The following is a 16,644-nucleotide window of genomic DNA, read 5'->3' as shown; positions in this document are numbered from 1 at the left end:
AAGTATTGTTGCGTACAGCAAATGTCCACTGTTGGATTCACATCACTTTATAATTTTAACTACATTGTTCAATCACTCGCATTGTCACAGGCCCTTTGTTGTCCACTATAAATACACACGTGTAATTGGTAGTATTCAATCAGAAAGGAACTTCTCTCATGAGCGGTTTATTTCTGATTCGTTGAAATCCTTCTGACTCTAGAGGTTGTCTGGTTCTAAGGATTTCAACATTATTAAGATTGTAGTTCTCATAGAGACTCCGTTGGGTTTCTGATAATGAATCTTTGGAAAGGCAAAGATTATAATATCAGAAGCAATAGTGAGATTAGATGGTGGAGCGAAAACTTTTGGGAGATAATTGTGGAATAGATAATTAGTGAAGTCAGATAGATCCAGCGTGCAGTGCGGATAAAATATAGGCAAGATTGTAGAATTTGAGTTGATAATTTTAGATTTAATAGTCTTATTCTTTTAACAGTCTTAGAGTGCTTATTTTATTTTACCGCTCCTAATCTAACGACTTGGACTGCAATCTCGGTTAGCTTAGATTACATTCGGCTGGCTTTCGATTTAAAGAAGGGAATTTTTGGAAAAAGCAAAAATCCCATTATCGGAAGCAATCATGAGGTTGAATGGTCGGAGACGGTTGCACAGCAAAAGGACGGGAAGGTGAACGAGGAAGGGGTAATATTGGTGTGGTCAGCTGGACCGGGACAGTGGTGGGTACAAATTTAGGGAAAATTCTTGAATTTGAGAATTTTCCCTAAATTTTTGAATTTTTGAAATGTCTTTGGTTTGATTCCGTTGGATTTCTCATAATGGGCTTTTCGCGAAGAGCAAAATTTCCATTATCAGAAACCCAACGATAATCAGTGTGGTTTTCTGAATCGGGCGAGTGGTGGGTAGACATTGAGGAAGATTCTCGAATTGGAATTCAATTTCCTTTTTAGCACTCTGAGGCCAACGGCTTAGATTGCTAATTTCAGGACAGTAGGGTAGGAGATGGAGGATAGCGGAATTGGCGGGGTCATCAGATCGGGCGAGCGGTGGGGAGAGAATTTATTGAAGAATTTGAGTTTATTTTCTTAGCTTACTTTTGGCACAGTAAAGTAACTTAGATTGCTAAATTTGCGATGATTCAGTGTGATAATTGGGTATATCTGAGGGTTGTATAAAGGATACCACTGATTTTTTAGGGGGTGTTTAGAGCTGACTTTTTTTCGTATTTATTAAAGTGATAATAAAATTGAATAGCTATCGCACACGTTTTCTTTATATAATTTCTTTTAGGTTGATATTTTCAGCTAGTTATAACAGATGGAACATGCGCCATCTTATTGGGGCGTGAATAGTTTAATATACAGTAGCGGTCAAAAAACTGCATCATCTTAAAAAAAAGTAACACTTCCAGTGACGTGTATAAGATATTGTGTAATTACAGTCATTTTGTTTGTCGAAAGCAAAGGTATTGCTTCAAATAACGCTTCTATGAACACGGCGATGGAATGGTATAGACGGTCATTAGTATCCTGTTTTCCAGAGGTGTAAGCATGGCTCCATATCTTAAGTTGACATCAAGAAAATAAAGTGAAGTGGTTGCTCTGTCCCTGGAAGGACTTTCTTCGTTTCCTGTCACTAATAAAAGAGGATGCCACAGTGAACAGTATCCCGGGTGCTGAAATTAAAGCGTGAAACCAGTGATGTGAAGAGAAGACCTGGATCAGGCCATAAGAGAGTGACTATTTCTTTCAAAGATCGATATTTGAAATGTCTATGCTTTCGTAATCGCCATACTAGTTCTCCTGATCTAAAACAAGTGCACGAACTATCCAAAGACAGCTTTTGGAATGTTGTCTGCATGCCTATTGGCCCAAGATGAAGCCTTTGTTGACCCAACAAATGAAGCATTTCTTGGACCAAAGAGCAATGGGACACCGTCATCTTTTCTGACGAATCGAAATTCAACCTGCATGGCTCCGATGGGAAGCAATAGGTCAGAAGATCCAAATCGCAGCCATACCATCTTGACAGCATTACACCGAATGTATAGTTGGTCTAGGAATGCATAACAAGCAAAGGGGTGGGGAATATTAACGGAACGGTGAATGCATAAACGTAAACTGCTATCTTCGAGGAGTGCCTGAAACCCTTTTTAGGGATCACCACACTGACGTCCAGGAATGCCTTTTTTGAACAGGACTCAACACTTTGCCACACAGTAAAATTGGTAAGTTTTACGCTATTTAGATTTAACGATGAGTTTGTCTTTTTTTCTCAAAACACCTAAAATATACTTACACCAATGTTTTACCTCGGTTTTTTTTCCTTAAGGTGCAGTCATACCTTAGTCATTTTGGCATTAGAGTTTTGGACTGGCCTGGCAACAATCTCGATTTTGAACCGTATTGAAAATTGCTCAGAAGGAGACAACAAGTAAGACTGAGTTGCAGGAGAGCTTTGTAAGGGTGTGGTACCACGAAATTGGGCAACCGTATATCCAGAAGTTGATTAACTCCATGCAAGATCGTCGCAAGGCTGTAATTGCAGCTCGAGGAGGAACAACAAAATATTGAGGACTTATTTTGCTGATTTACAGTACATAATACTATTACGTCAACTTGTCATGATGGCCATTTGCATGATTTCCCAAAGGATAAAATCAGTACATTTTACCCTTTGGGAAGATATTTAATGCACTTCTTTCAATCCTCACTAAAATTGCAGATAAATTTCTCCAAATTACTGAATCCAAATTGATTACTAAATTGGTTTTTACAATCTTCAAATCTCTTTCAACAAAAGCAAAATACAGAATTTTCAAATTTTCTTTTCAAAATCTGAAAATTTTCTTTCACTTTAATCGGAATCCTGTTTTTAGTTTGAGTAGGAAGATTTTGAATCAAATAATGGCGTTGTTTCATTGTCAGGTTTTCTGGCCAATTACCTGCATCAGTTGAGATATTTCAGTAATATTTATTAATGAGTCTCTCTTTTCTCTGCTTCCATCAGAGTAGTCAATATTTTGATCTTGCTTACCTTCAGTACAAGTAATATCAAAATCAATATCTGTGCACTTTTTATTTCGTGTATTTATTTCAAATTATTTGGCTGCAACGTACAATAAAGGTTGACCAATCAGATGACCAGCGTGACTTCTGTGCATGTGGGACAGGTGGTTGGATAGGTATTACAAATACTTCTCAGCTGCAGAATGGTACACGTGTTGCTGCTAAGCACGAATCTTAATTCCTGCTTATAAGCAACACTAATTTCCTTAATTGCCTGGGTGCCAGAAGTGCGAACTGATACTTTCCCATTTCCCTCTCGAAATCCGTGTTTATATCGAAATTTTCTTCGTTCTACAGAAACCATTTTTAATGAATTAATCATTTAATGGTAATGACAACCTATTTTGAGCCTTCTTCCTGAAGCATGCAAATATAGCCTCAAAGTTTTCAGACTGACATGGTTTAATTCACGTTGAATGTAAACTTCCATGATAAAGAATTGCAACTCCTCCACCCCTCTTTTTTCTTCTGTAACCAGAGGATTGTACCTGCAGATGTAGTTGTCTGTTATGATTTAATAAAGTCTCCATTATACAAATAAAGTCGTATTCTTCAAGATATAGGAAAGTCTGTAATGTGTTCAGTTTGTCAGCAACCCTTGTAATATACTCAATAAAAATGCAAATGGTCTTGCTCTCTCCAAAAGGGGAATCCAAAATATTTTGGACCATAGATTAGATCCAACGATTGTTTTTGACACGATTGAACCCAACTCCTACAAACAAAGAATCCTTCCCAATCATTTTCTTTTATTACTCTATATATACTTATAGTGGTTCTTATCCCAAAAAGATACTTGATATCTAGGTGGTCCATCCGTGTTCTAAAGAAACCTAAAATCATCTTACGTCTCTCCTTAAAAAAGCCATAGCTGGAAAGTTCCATCTTGGGTTAGTGGTCAATTGGCAGACAGTTTTTCTTATAAATAAAACAAATCTAAGTAGAGACACCCTAAATGCTCATAATTACAGTATGTATTATTGTTCTAGAGCTCCAAGAGTTGAAAAGACCTGTACCACTGTCTTAGGATCAATGGCTTTTAAGCATCTTTGCCGTGTACAAAAAGAAAACATCTTGAAAACTTACAAAGCCGTGACCAACCAATCCTATGGAAAGATTTTAATAGATGGGAGCGTCAAAGAACTTGGTCAATGAGTTCATTAGTGCTTGTGACCACCTTTATGAGCTAGACAAGCATTTTATACAGACGGGAGAAAAAATCCTAGAAGGAACAGATCACACATTAAAATCTAAATAATGCGTATTACCTTCGAACGTATGAGTTCTTGACTATTTAGATTTAATTTATTTTGGAATCTACTGTACTTATTATTGAATAATCTTTCTCACAATTAGTTTGACTCTATTTTTGGAATCTTTGGAGTGCATATATGCTAAGAGATCAAGAAACCTTTGAATTACATCTACAAATGCTCATCAAGTGGGAAAACTGATGCAGCTGGCTGAACACACAGTTTTCCAACGTCATCGACCAAGTAGCCCCGTGGGGCGTTACAAACTCCGTTTGCAGCGCCCCACGGTTACGATATACAATATCCCTAAGGATTATACCAAAGAGGACATTGTAGAGGATCTCTACATGAAAAACTTGAAAGAATTTGGCTTTAATTTTGAAGAGGTGAGGCAATGAATGACGTTCAGATTCAGTTCTGGTGCAGGAAATCGTGTTACTAACTGGGTCATTGGATTAGCACCAAAAATATACAAGTATATAATGCAAAATGGCAATATTTTTCTTGCGTGGTCCACACACAGGTTTCGTCATTTTACAGTTGTTTCTAAATGTTTTCCCTCACTGGGGTACGGAGTTTCAGCGCAAAACAGTTCGCACAAGTCTCTTGTGGCCATCGTACCAATGGCCGCCACGTTTTCTCGGAATGCAGGCACAAAGAGGAACCACGAAAATGTGTCAACTGTAAGAGGAGAACTAGAAATTTTCGACATTCTTTTCGTGATAGCAGCTGTCACGAATACATAAGAGCGGTGGAATTGACAGAAAAGTGAACACAATATGGGTAATACGACTAATCTAAATCCTCTTTACAGTGTAAATTATTCTTACCAGGGCATTAAAATCCTGCAAATTAACGGCCAAAGAGCTAGAGCAGTTGTGAACGAGATAAGGGTGGCGGGTTTTGAGATTAAAATGGATATTATTTGTATTCAGGAACCTTAGTTCTCTGCACAATATTGATAGATTATGTACAAAATTTGCCTCAAAAAACTTCATAACTTTTGGTGATGTAAATGAAAAATGCAATATGTCGCATAACGGGTTTTCTGACCGTCATGATTCGTCCCTGGAAGATGTTATTCTTGCTCAATGGACTTACTGTTCAAAATTTGCCTAATAAACCCTTCAATTTTTCGACCGTCAACGGTGAAAGCAATATTGGTATTACTCTGACATCTGTCAAAATTGATTGTTCTATCTCTCATTGGGATATTGTCCCAGAGTTAATCAACAGTGACCACCGTGCCATGGTTTATGTTCTTCTTCCTGGGCAGCGAGTCGATGACCTTAAACTTACTGATCTTAGGATATTTTCCAATAAATGGAACAAGTTTAAAGATTTTCTCTCTGCGTAAAGAACGCAGAGCATTGATTGAATCACTTAATATATTAATGGCTGAGGAGATTTTTGATTTTGTTCAAACCCAGTTGTATCTGGCCACGGTTTATGCAGCAAAGAAAAAACACAGTGAGACAACTCGTGTCCCTTGGTGGAACTCAGATCTTGTAAATTTAAGATCGCAAGTTCAGAATGCAAGGAAGGAATATGAAAAACACAGACATCTGTCTCAACAGGATGATCAAGTATACAAGGATTCTTATTGAGATCTTCGGAGGAGATACAACAAGGAAATAACTAATGCTAAAATAGATTTTTGGCAAGGGTTTGTCAAAGAGGTTGGGAATTCAGAACCGTGGGGATTAGTTTACAAAATCTCCAGAAACAAATTAATCTGTGGAGAAGTGTAAAATACAGTAAGAATAAAAGGAGCAGAATCTGAAGACTGGACCTCTACGGTACATGCTATAGTGTTAAGTCTATTCCCAAAGATTCAAGATTCTTTACAAGACAGGGAAAAACACATCCGATCCCCGTGCTTACAGGCCAATTTCCTTACTTGCTAAACTCGGAAAATTATTCGATTATCTTCTGGCCCCCAGAATACTAAAGAAATTTGAGGAAAACCAATTATGCTGGAGCTCTTAGTTTGGCTTCAAAAAACGGAGGCCCACTGACGATGCTATTCATACATTGAGTAACAATATCCAAAATTCATCTTCTAAATAAAATTTGGCAATTTTAGTGGACTTTGAGGGCGCGTTTCGACTCCCACTGGTGGGAGAATGCCCTCAGGTCTTTAGGTTTGGCTAAATGTGATAATTATGTGTACAGGGTACAGATCATACTTTCATGAGAGATACATCATGATCAAGGCAAAGCATCTGTCTTATAATGGCCAGGTTTCGAGAGGATGACCACAGGGTCGGTGTTGGGGCCTGTCATGTGTAATGCCTAATACGGCATTACACAAGACACCCTTGATGCAGGGTACATAATATAGTATTTTAAATATTTATAATGAGAATGCCAATGTATATAAAATTGTATGTCTTCTTTGTAAGGTTGCATATAATTTGTAAATAATTGTGTACAAATAAATGGAAATCGAAAATGTTGCAAAGCAAAGGTATTGCGTCACATAACATTTCTATTGCATCAGACAGTAATTGCAAGGTATTGCATCAGCCGTTTCTATACCTATGGCGTTCGAAGGGTATTCACACTCATTTGAATCCTGCTTTGCGGAGCTCTAAGCATGATTCCAATATCTTCCGTTGACACCAAGAAAATAAAGTGCAGTTGTTGCTCTGTCCGAGGATGGGTTTCTACACGTGCTATCGCTGCTAAAATAGCCTACAACCAGTCGATAGTATCCCCGATGCTCGACTTAAAGCGAGATACCGGTCATCATCATATTGACATTCATTGAACCGTTCCCAGAGCAGAAAGCTCAACAACGCAATAAATTATTTACAATCGACCTATTTAGCCTTCCGTGCAGCAAGGAAGTTTACCATCCGTAGCCGCGTGGAATCTTGTCTCTATTACCAATTCTAAGCATAACTTAAAACAAACTTGCTTTTTATGTGGTCTAAATAACCCTAATAAATGGGACAGTCCTCGCTTCTAACAGAATTGTCAAAATCCTTAAGCGGTGTTTTACAATGCACACAAATAGGCTTCTCACACTTTTTAGGACCTCTTTATAGAAATGACCTTCTCCCCAACAATGACCACACCCAGCGTCAAACGTGCAGTTCTTGGAAATGTGACCAAAGGCTACAAACTGTTAAATGTATATCACGCACCTTTAATGAGGACCAGTGCAAAAATATTCTGCCTTTCTCTATTAAGATGTTCTCCAAATCAATAGGAACTTCTATGATTCAGATCTTAGTGTCCTTACCAACTTTTGCCACTGATCTAATCAAAGTAGTCTTCTTTGATTAGATTAGTGGCAAAATAAGATTTTATAAAATTCCTTTCATACAACTCAGACAGAAAATCTTCTTGCTCCACTTAACGGTCAACATCTTAAATAATGAGAGGTCCTCTTGAGGGCTTCGGTTTTCATTCCCTTGGCCGTTGTTGTCTCACAGGTCGTTACTCCATGAACATCTTCGTTCCTGGCGACGTCCAGCACAGCTCCCTGTCGTTTATTGTTCTCATTCGACACACATTAACATTTTTCAAAACTTCTTTTATAGCACGTAAAACAACTTGCTTTCTGCTTCACTGGATATTAGATGATAAATGTCCGATTTAATAAACACAACGTGCACTTCCTCAGTCCTCGGAACTTTAATTTTTAATTTTTAATTTTCTGTTTATATTCCGGCACGACAACCAAGTTTACAATATATCGTGAATACAAATATTCATCGTATTTAGTAGTCACGCGCTCGAACCCCGGGCCACTCAAGGAACGAGTGCTTTGTACTCTCGCCCCTGACCACTTGGCTACGTCAAAATTGCTCCTTCTCTCTATGTACAATATCAGGAAGGCATAGCTGAGGAATGACTCCTCAGCTGTGTCTACAACACCTGCTTTTTCGTATAGAATGCAATCCCTTTTGCTTCTAGGTCATCCCACATGCGAAAGATCGCGTACATTGCTGCACGGTTAACTCTATTAGAGTCATAGTCATGGAGTCTCTGGCGCACTACTTTCAATTCTTTAAAAATTTCCATAGAATCTTCCTCTTCATCAGAATCCTGTCTGAGTCGTTATGCAGCAGTTTTTGCAACCCTTCACACGGGATGAACTACAACAAATGGCAACCACGATAAGAAATAATAAATGTCCAGGCCTGGACTACTTAGAACCCGAAATTATTAAGAAGACCGTGGAGATCGTTCCAGACCTCCTCTTACACCTATATAACAGCTGCTTGGCTAAGGGCATCTTCCCCAAAAATTGGAAGACAGCAAAGGTAAAATTAATCGCCAAAAATTCGAACAAACCACCCCACCTGCCAAACTCCTATCGGCCAATAGCCCTACTGCCGGTTGCAAGCAAACTGCTTGAAAGACTACTCTGTACAAGGATAAATCAGCATTACCAGGCAGCGAAACTCACAGAGACATCGCAATACGGATTCAAGAAGGGTTCGTCTACTGTGGAAGCCTTGCGTAGCCTATCGGAATCAGCAGCAAACTGCAATAATAAATATCTTCTAGCCATCTCTGTTGACTTCGCTGGGGCGTTCGACACCATTTGGTGGCCGAGCGTACTGGCAAGACTAAGGCTGGCACATGTGCCGATCAACTTATATTCCATAATTAGGTCTTATCTCTCCGAGAGACGCATCATCGTGGAAGCACCTTATCGTAGAGTGAATCGTGATGTCCACAGAGGCTGTCCCCAGGGTTCTGTTCTGGGGCCGCTCCTGTGGAATATGGTTTTGGATGGGTTCTTGGCTTTGCACCTTGGTGATGTGCGCTCCCAGGCCTTTGCTGATGATTTGGTCCTCACCATTGCTGCAGATAGCCGGGCCCAGCTAGAGGAAAAGGCCAATCAGGCAATGCTGATATTGCAAAACTGGACCAGAACCCACTGCCTGACGATATCAACAACAAAGACGTCCTCCGTCCTGCTAAAAGGCAAGCTTGATATACGTAGATCGCCACAAATAAAGGTGGGACCTACCACAATAAAATTAGTGACCCAGTTAAAATATTTAGGAGTTATACTGGATGGTAATCTTACTTTTAAACACCATTTTACTTATATCAGAACCAAAATCAAAAGATACTCTGGATTGGTGGCTAGGATCGTCAGGCGGGACTGGGGGTTAAACCAACGCACCCTGTCATTGTTTTATAAAACAACCTTCCTACCGATCATCACTTACGCCTCAGCAATATGGTTTTCCAAAACAGGAACTGTAGTAAACCGACGCATCCTTGATGCAACGCAAAGAACAATCCTGCTGACAGTTACACGTGCTTGTAGGACAACCAGTACCCACGCGCTGCAGGTCTTGGCCGGAGCTCTTCCCCTTGACTTAGAGATCATGCGTAGTGGAATGAACTACCACATAGAGAAAGGAATACCTTGTACATACCATGGCTATACTGTGGACGTTAATGCACCACAAAAAAATGAAAAGACAAGGCTGCAAAAACACCTGATGCAAGTTTGGCAGGAGCGCTGGGCCAACTCAAATAAGGGAAATATCACCAGGAAATTCATTCCGAACATCGACAGGATGTACCCCAGTCCCCCGACTTGGTTTCAGCCTGGCTTATACACCACCTATTTATTGACTGGTCACGGGGCCTTTACAGCCAAGCTGGCAGCGCTGGGGATTGAGGTGGATCCGAGATGTGCCTGTGGGGAGCTTGAGTGCTGGGAGCACATTATGTATGATTGCACCCATTATGAGGACCTCAGGCGCAGACTGATCACTGCAATACACTACCCCCCCAAGAACTTGGAATCACATCTATTGGACTCACTTGAGGAATACAGGGAGCTAAAGGAATATGCCCAAAAACTATTTGGTAGGCGTAAAACATTGATAGCCATCTACAGAAGATAAAAAAAAAAAAAAAAAAAAAAAAAAAACAGAATATGCGTGGAGAGAACTCAAGGAGAACCTCGCCCAGGAACCTGCTTACTACTAATCATCTAAAACCGGCGATCGCAAGAATAACCCCATGGAGCTGCGGATCTTCCCATGATGAAGAGAACCACAGCCATAGCTAACGGACCAACAATGGACCTGACCAGTGTTCATAGCTTAGGAAAAATATGGCTACCAATGACAGAGAAGACCAACGAAGATAGAGAAACTCCAAGTTGCTGCCTCAACGGAGCCATGTTGGCTCTATGCTCTGCACTCTCTTGTGCAGTGCAATTCTTTTACTCCCACACCCGGCAGGGGAGGGAGGTGACGGCTTGCTGTCGCCTCTCTTCCCTGCCACACCATTTCTTCCCTCTGGTGGGGCATGGGCATGCCTCACTGAAAAATTGGGGGTCACCTACCCTATCGACCCTCTTCTTCCTATTTCACCCCCCAGCCTTCACTCTCCCCTCCCAGCACTTTTTCTTGCACAGCGTATAGCCCTACACGTCCAAATTTAAAATACACCAAAAATTTTCGCCCAAACTTTTAGGCACTTTAGAAACAGGCTTTCAGCGTCAAACCCCATATTAGTGCTTTAATGTAAGTGATTTAAAATCAACCGCGGTCGTTCCAATTTTATTTTAGGTCCTAGCCACTAAAATCCCAGGAAAGTAAGTGGCAGGACCTGCCAGAGTACAATTGACTCAATGGTAACACCCGGCTAGCCTCCACGTGGCGAGGTATGGGCAACGTCTGGTCCCATTAGGGGCCTGGCGGCCAATAAGAAGGAGAAACAATGGGCACAACATATAACACTACTCATGACCCACACACTTCTAAATCTCTGGCTTTGACAGGGTACTGTCACCGATACATAGAACATTCGCGGAGATGGGAGAAATCCCAGGAGCCGCTAGACCCTCAATACCTCATACCTCATACCTCAATGGCTCATGTCCAATACAGTCTTTCGAAATAGCACTGTCCAAAAAGACCTCCAGGTCAGACGACAAACGTTCAGTAACAACCTGTGCACAACCTGGCACAGAAATACCTCCAGTAGTGCTACCACAGGGAAATTAAAGCACCACAATCAACAACATCCATTTCATCACCATCGATCACCTTTAGGCCGAACTTCACCTTAGGTTTCGTCTCAGTCGCCCTTGTTTCCACGTACTGTCCCGGAGAGCCTTCGCTCACACCTCGAGCATCGATGGGTGTGGTTGCCCAACAACTGACTGGGTGTTTGTGGGTTTCCCCTACTCGGCCCACTTTTAGTAGGTACCTAAACACGGCTGACCGTGAGCATCCCACCAAACGTGCCATTTCGAATATGCTCTGAGCCAGTCGTCTGGCGATTACAATTTCATCCTTACCAAACTCGCTGAAGTCTACTGCATTTCCCATCTGAAGAACAAGAGTTCCCTCATGCTTGTATCTAATTTTAAAAATTGTGAGACACATTCGTCTTTCTTTACAAAACTGCACATTTCAAATCTCTGCGATCCCATGATGCAATGCATTGTTTAAAAAAGTATTGTTGCGTACAGGAAATGTCCGCTGTTGCATGCACATCACTTTACAACTTTAAATACATCGTTCAAGTGCTCGCATTGTCATCGGCCCTTTGTTGTCCATTATAAATACGCATGTGTGATTGGAAGTATTCAATCAGAAAGGATCTCCTCTGATGAGCAGGTTATTTCTGATTCGATGAAATCCTTTTGACTTTGGATGTTCTCTGGTCCTAAGGAATTCAATATTGTTATAAGATTGCCGTTGTGAGACAGACTCCGTTGGGTTTCTGATAATGAATCTTTGGAAAGGCAAAGATCCTAATATCAGAAACAATAGTGAGATCAGATGGTGGAGCGAAAAATTTTGGGGAGCTAATGGTGAAATCGATAATTAGTGAGGTCAGCTGGATCCAGCGTGCAGTGCGGATAAAATATAGGCGAGGTTGTGGAATTCGAGTTAATTTTCTTAGAATTTTATACTCTTATTTTTTAACAGTCTCAAAAGTGCTTATTTTATTTTACCGCTCCTAATCTAGCGACTTAGTCTGCAAACCGGGTTAGCTTAGATTACATTCGGCTCACTTTCGATAAATAGTTTGGATTTTTGGAAAAAGCAAAAATCCCATTATCGGAAGCAATCATGAGGTTGAATGGATGGAGACGGTGCACAGCAAAAGGACGGGTAGGTGAACGAGGAAGGGATAATATTGGTGTGGTCAGATGGATCGGGAGAGTGGTGGGTAGACATTGAGGAAGATTCTCGAATTAGAGTTCAGTTTCTCTTTTAGCACTCTAAGGCCAACGGCTTAGATTGCTAATTTCAGGACAGTAGGGTAGGAGATGGAGGATAGCGGAATTGGCGGGGTCATCAGATCGGGCGAGCGGTGGGGAGAGAATTTAGGGAAGAATTTGACTTTATTTTCTTAGCTTAATTTTGGCACTGTAAAGTGACTTAGATCGCTAAATTTGAGATGATTCAGTGTGGTAATCGGACAGATCTAAGGGTGGTATTAACGATACCACTGATTTATTAAGACGTGTTTAGAAGAAGAATTTATTACGTATTTATTGAAGTAATAATAAGACTGAATAGATATCGGACACGTTTTCTTTATATAATTTCTGTTAGGTTGATATTTTCAGATAGTTATAACAGATGAAACATGCGCCATCTTATTAGAGCGTGAATTTCTTATTAGGGCGTGAATACTTTAATGTACAGTAGCGGACAAAAAACTGCATCATCTTAAAAAAAAGTAACACTTCTAGTGACATGTAAAAGATGTTGTGTAATTACAGTCATTTTGTTTGTCGAAAGCAAAGGTATTGCTTCAGATAACGCTTCTATATACACGGCGATGGAATGGTATACACCCTGATTAGTATCCTGTTTTCCAGAGGTGTAAGCATGGCTCCATATATTAAGTTGACATCAAGAAAATAAAGAGCTGTTGCTCTGTCCTTGGAAGGGCTTTCTTCTTGTCCTATCACTGATAAAATAGGGTGCCACAATGAACACTGTCCCGGTTGCTGAAATTAAAGCGTGAAACCGCTCATGTGAAGAGAAGACCTGTATCAGGCTATACGAGAGTGACTGCCTTTCAAAGATCGATATTTGAAACGGCTATTCCTTCGTAATCGCCATGCTAGTGCTCCTGATCAAAAACTGGACTTTCAGATGGCCTGTGGTGTTGAAACAAGTGCACAAACTCTCCAAAGACAGCTTTCGGAATGTTGTCTGCATGCCTATCGGCCCAAGAAGAAGCCTTTGTTGACCAAACAAATGAGGACTTTCTTGGGATAAAACGCATGTTCCATGGACCAAAGAGCAATGGGACACCGTCATCTTTCTGACGAATTTTTATAGATGGGAGGGTCAAAGAACTTGGTCAATGAGTTCATTAGTGTTTGTGACCACCTTTATGAGCTAGACAAGCATTTTACACAGACAGGATAAAATCCTAGAAGGAACAGATCACACATTAAAATCTAAATAATGCGTATTACCTTCGAACGTATGAGTTCTTGACTATTTAGATATAAATTATTTTTGGTATCTACAATACTTATTATTGAATAATCTTTCTCACAATTAGGTTGACTGTATTTTTGGAAACTTTGGAGTGCGTATATGCTAAGAGATCAAGAAGAAACTTTGAATTACATCTACAAATGCTCATCAAGTGGGAAACCTGATGCAGCTGGCTGAACATACAATTTTCCAACGTCATCGAACAAGAAGCCCCGTGAGGCGTGGCAAACCCCATTTGCAATGCCCACGGTTATGATATACAATATACCCAAGGATTATACCAAAGAGGACATTGTAGAGGATCTCTACATGAAAAACTTCAAAGACTGATATTACTGATATTACTCTGACCTCTGTCAAAATTGATTGTTGTATCTCTCATTGCGATGTTGTTCCAGAGTTAATCAATAGGGACCACCGTGCCATAGTTTACGTTCTTCTTCCTGGGCAGCGAGTCGGTGAGCTTAGGAGATCCTCCATTAACAATATTAAGTGAAACAAATTTAAAGATTGTCTCTCTGCTATCGTTACGACAGAAATGATCGAATCCCTTAATATATCAATGGCTGAGGAGATTTTTGATTTTGTTCAAACCCAGTTGTATCTGGCCACGGATTATGCAGCGAGGAAAAAACACAAGAACACAACTCCTGTCCCTTGGTGCAACTCAGATCTTGCAAATCTAAGATCGCAAGTTCAGAACTCAAGGAAGGAATATCAAAAACACAGACATCTGTCTCAAAAGGATGTTCAAGCATACAATGCCGTATTAGATCAGTGCCTCACGAGAACTCACGAGAATTCTCTAACTGTGGCCTACGCCGATGACATCGTGATTGCTATAGAAGGAAGGTTACATAAGGTATTAGATGACAAATTTCAACCCATCTTAGATGATTTGATGGCCTGGGCTGTAATCAGCAATTCTGGCTCCCAGAATACTAAAAACAATTGAGGAAAACCAATTATGCTCAAGCTGTCAGTTTGGCTTCAAACAACGGAGGCCCACCGACGATGCTATTCATACATTGACTAACAATATCCAAAATTCATCTTCTAAATATGATTTGGCAATTTTAGTGGACTTTGAGTGCGATTTCGACTACCACTGGTGGGAGAATGCTCTCGGGTTTTTAAGGTTGGCTAAATGTGAAAATTATGTGCAGGGTACTGAGATCATACTTTCATGAGAGATACATCATGATCAAGGCAAAGCATCTGTCTTATATTGGCCAGGTTTCGAAAGGATGACCACAGGGTCGGTGTTGAGGCCTGTCCTCTGTAATGCCGTATTAGATCAGTGCCTCACGAGAACACACGAGAATTCTCTAACTGTGGCCTACGCCGAGGACCTCGTGATTGCTGTAGAAGGAAGGTCACGTAAGGTATTAGATGACAAATTTCAATCCAGCTTAGATGATTTCGTGGCATGGGCTGTAATCAGCAAGCTCAAGATATCTCCGAGTAAAATAAATTTCATGACATTTAAAAACCAATTTAATTACGGAAGACCAACAAGAACTCAACGGAATGGTTCACAGGTACCGTATAGTCCTCAAGACAAATATCTTGGCATACTCCTCGATGATAAATTAACCTTTCTCCCTCATGTCACCAAACTGAAGGAAAAAATTAGAAATTTTACTACTTTGGTCATAGGAAACTCCAAAAGACACTGAGGTTTGAATAAAAAGACCATGAAACTATATCATAAAGCAATATTTCTGCCAACAGTTTCGTACGGAGCAGATATTTGTCAGCAGAGCATCGTTGAGGTGGAAATCAAAAATAAGCTACTATCAATTCAAAGAACAGTGCTTCTTGCACTAAATAATGCCCCTCGTACAGTACCAAACAATGCCCCCCCAAATCGTTGGAGAACTGCCTTCAGATTTATTAATCTTATACCTTGGCATGATTTATGAACATAAGAACGGACTGCAGGTAAGTATTATGGGAATGACAACAGATCCAGTTAGTACCTTGAAGCGAAAATGGAAAAGATTATAAATTGAAATGGTTAGTATTTGCAGCATGTTTACTACGCATTTATTAAGAGGCCATGTACCTTTGAGCGCGAAACCTTTCGACTGAGGTTTGGAGCCGGATCCATTTTTGCACGTGTGGTGAAATTGAGGACTGTATCCATATTTTACTATTTTGTCTGCAATATAGAGGCCATCGAGTGTTGCTACTTAATCAGGTTCGACGTTTAGCTGAGGAGAATGTAAAAATACTAGCGGGATTTGTGCACAAGGCCCTAAAGGTGAGAGTAGATCCAGGTTCGGCTGCTTGTTCCTCGGGGCTGGCAGAGGCTGCCTAGGGGTTGGCTGCTCCAGGGAGGAAATAGGGACGTACACAAGCGATAAAACGCTTTCCAGAGTTTCTGCACCAACACAGACGTGCAAGGTGGAGATGGGCTAAGGCCAAGGAGCCACGCTTGTTACACGTAAAACACACACACACACACACACATGTTCATATGTAATGAGAATGCCAATGAATATAAAATTGTAAGTTTGCATATAATTTGTAAATAATTGTGTACAAATAAATGGAAATGGAAAATGTTGCTATGCAACGGTATTACGTCACATAACATTTCTATTGCATCAGACTGTAATTGCAAGGTATTGCATCAGCCTTTTCTATACCTATGGCGTTCGAAGGGTATTCACGCTCATTTGTATCCTGCTTTGCGGAGCTCTAAGCATGATTCCAATGTCTTCCGTTGACACCAAGAAAATAAAGTGCAGTTGTTGCTCTGTCCGAGGATCGGTTTCTACACGTGCTATCGCTGCTAAAATAGTCTACAACCATTCGATAGTATCCCCGATGCTCGACTTAAAGCGAGAT

The sequence above is a fragment of the Mastigoproctus giganteus genome, chromosome 7 (assembly GCF_048544385.1).
Source record: "Mastigoproctus giganteus isolate SK-2022 chromosome 7, ASM4854438v1, whole genome shotgun sequence".
NCBI classification, from domain to species: Eukaryota; Metazoa; Arthropoda; class Arachnida; order Uropygi; family Thelyphonidae; genus Mastigoproctus; species Mastigoproctus giganteus.
The sequence above is the reverse complement of the archived record's forward strand: the minus strand, read 5'-3'. Positions refer to the sequence as shown.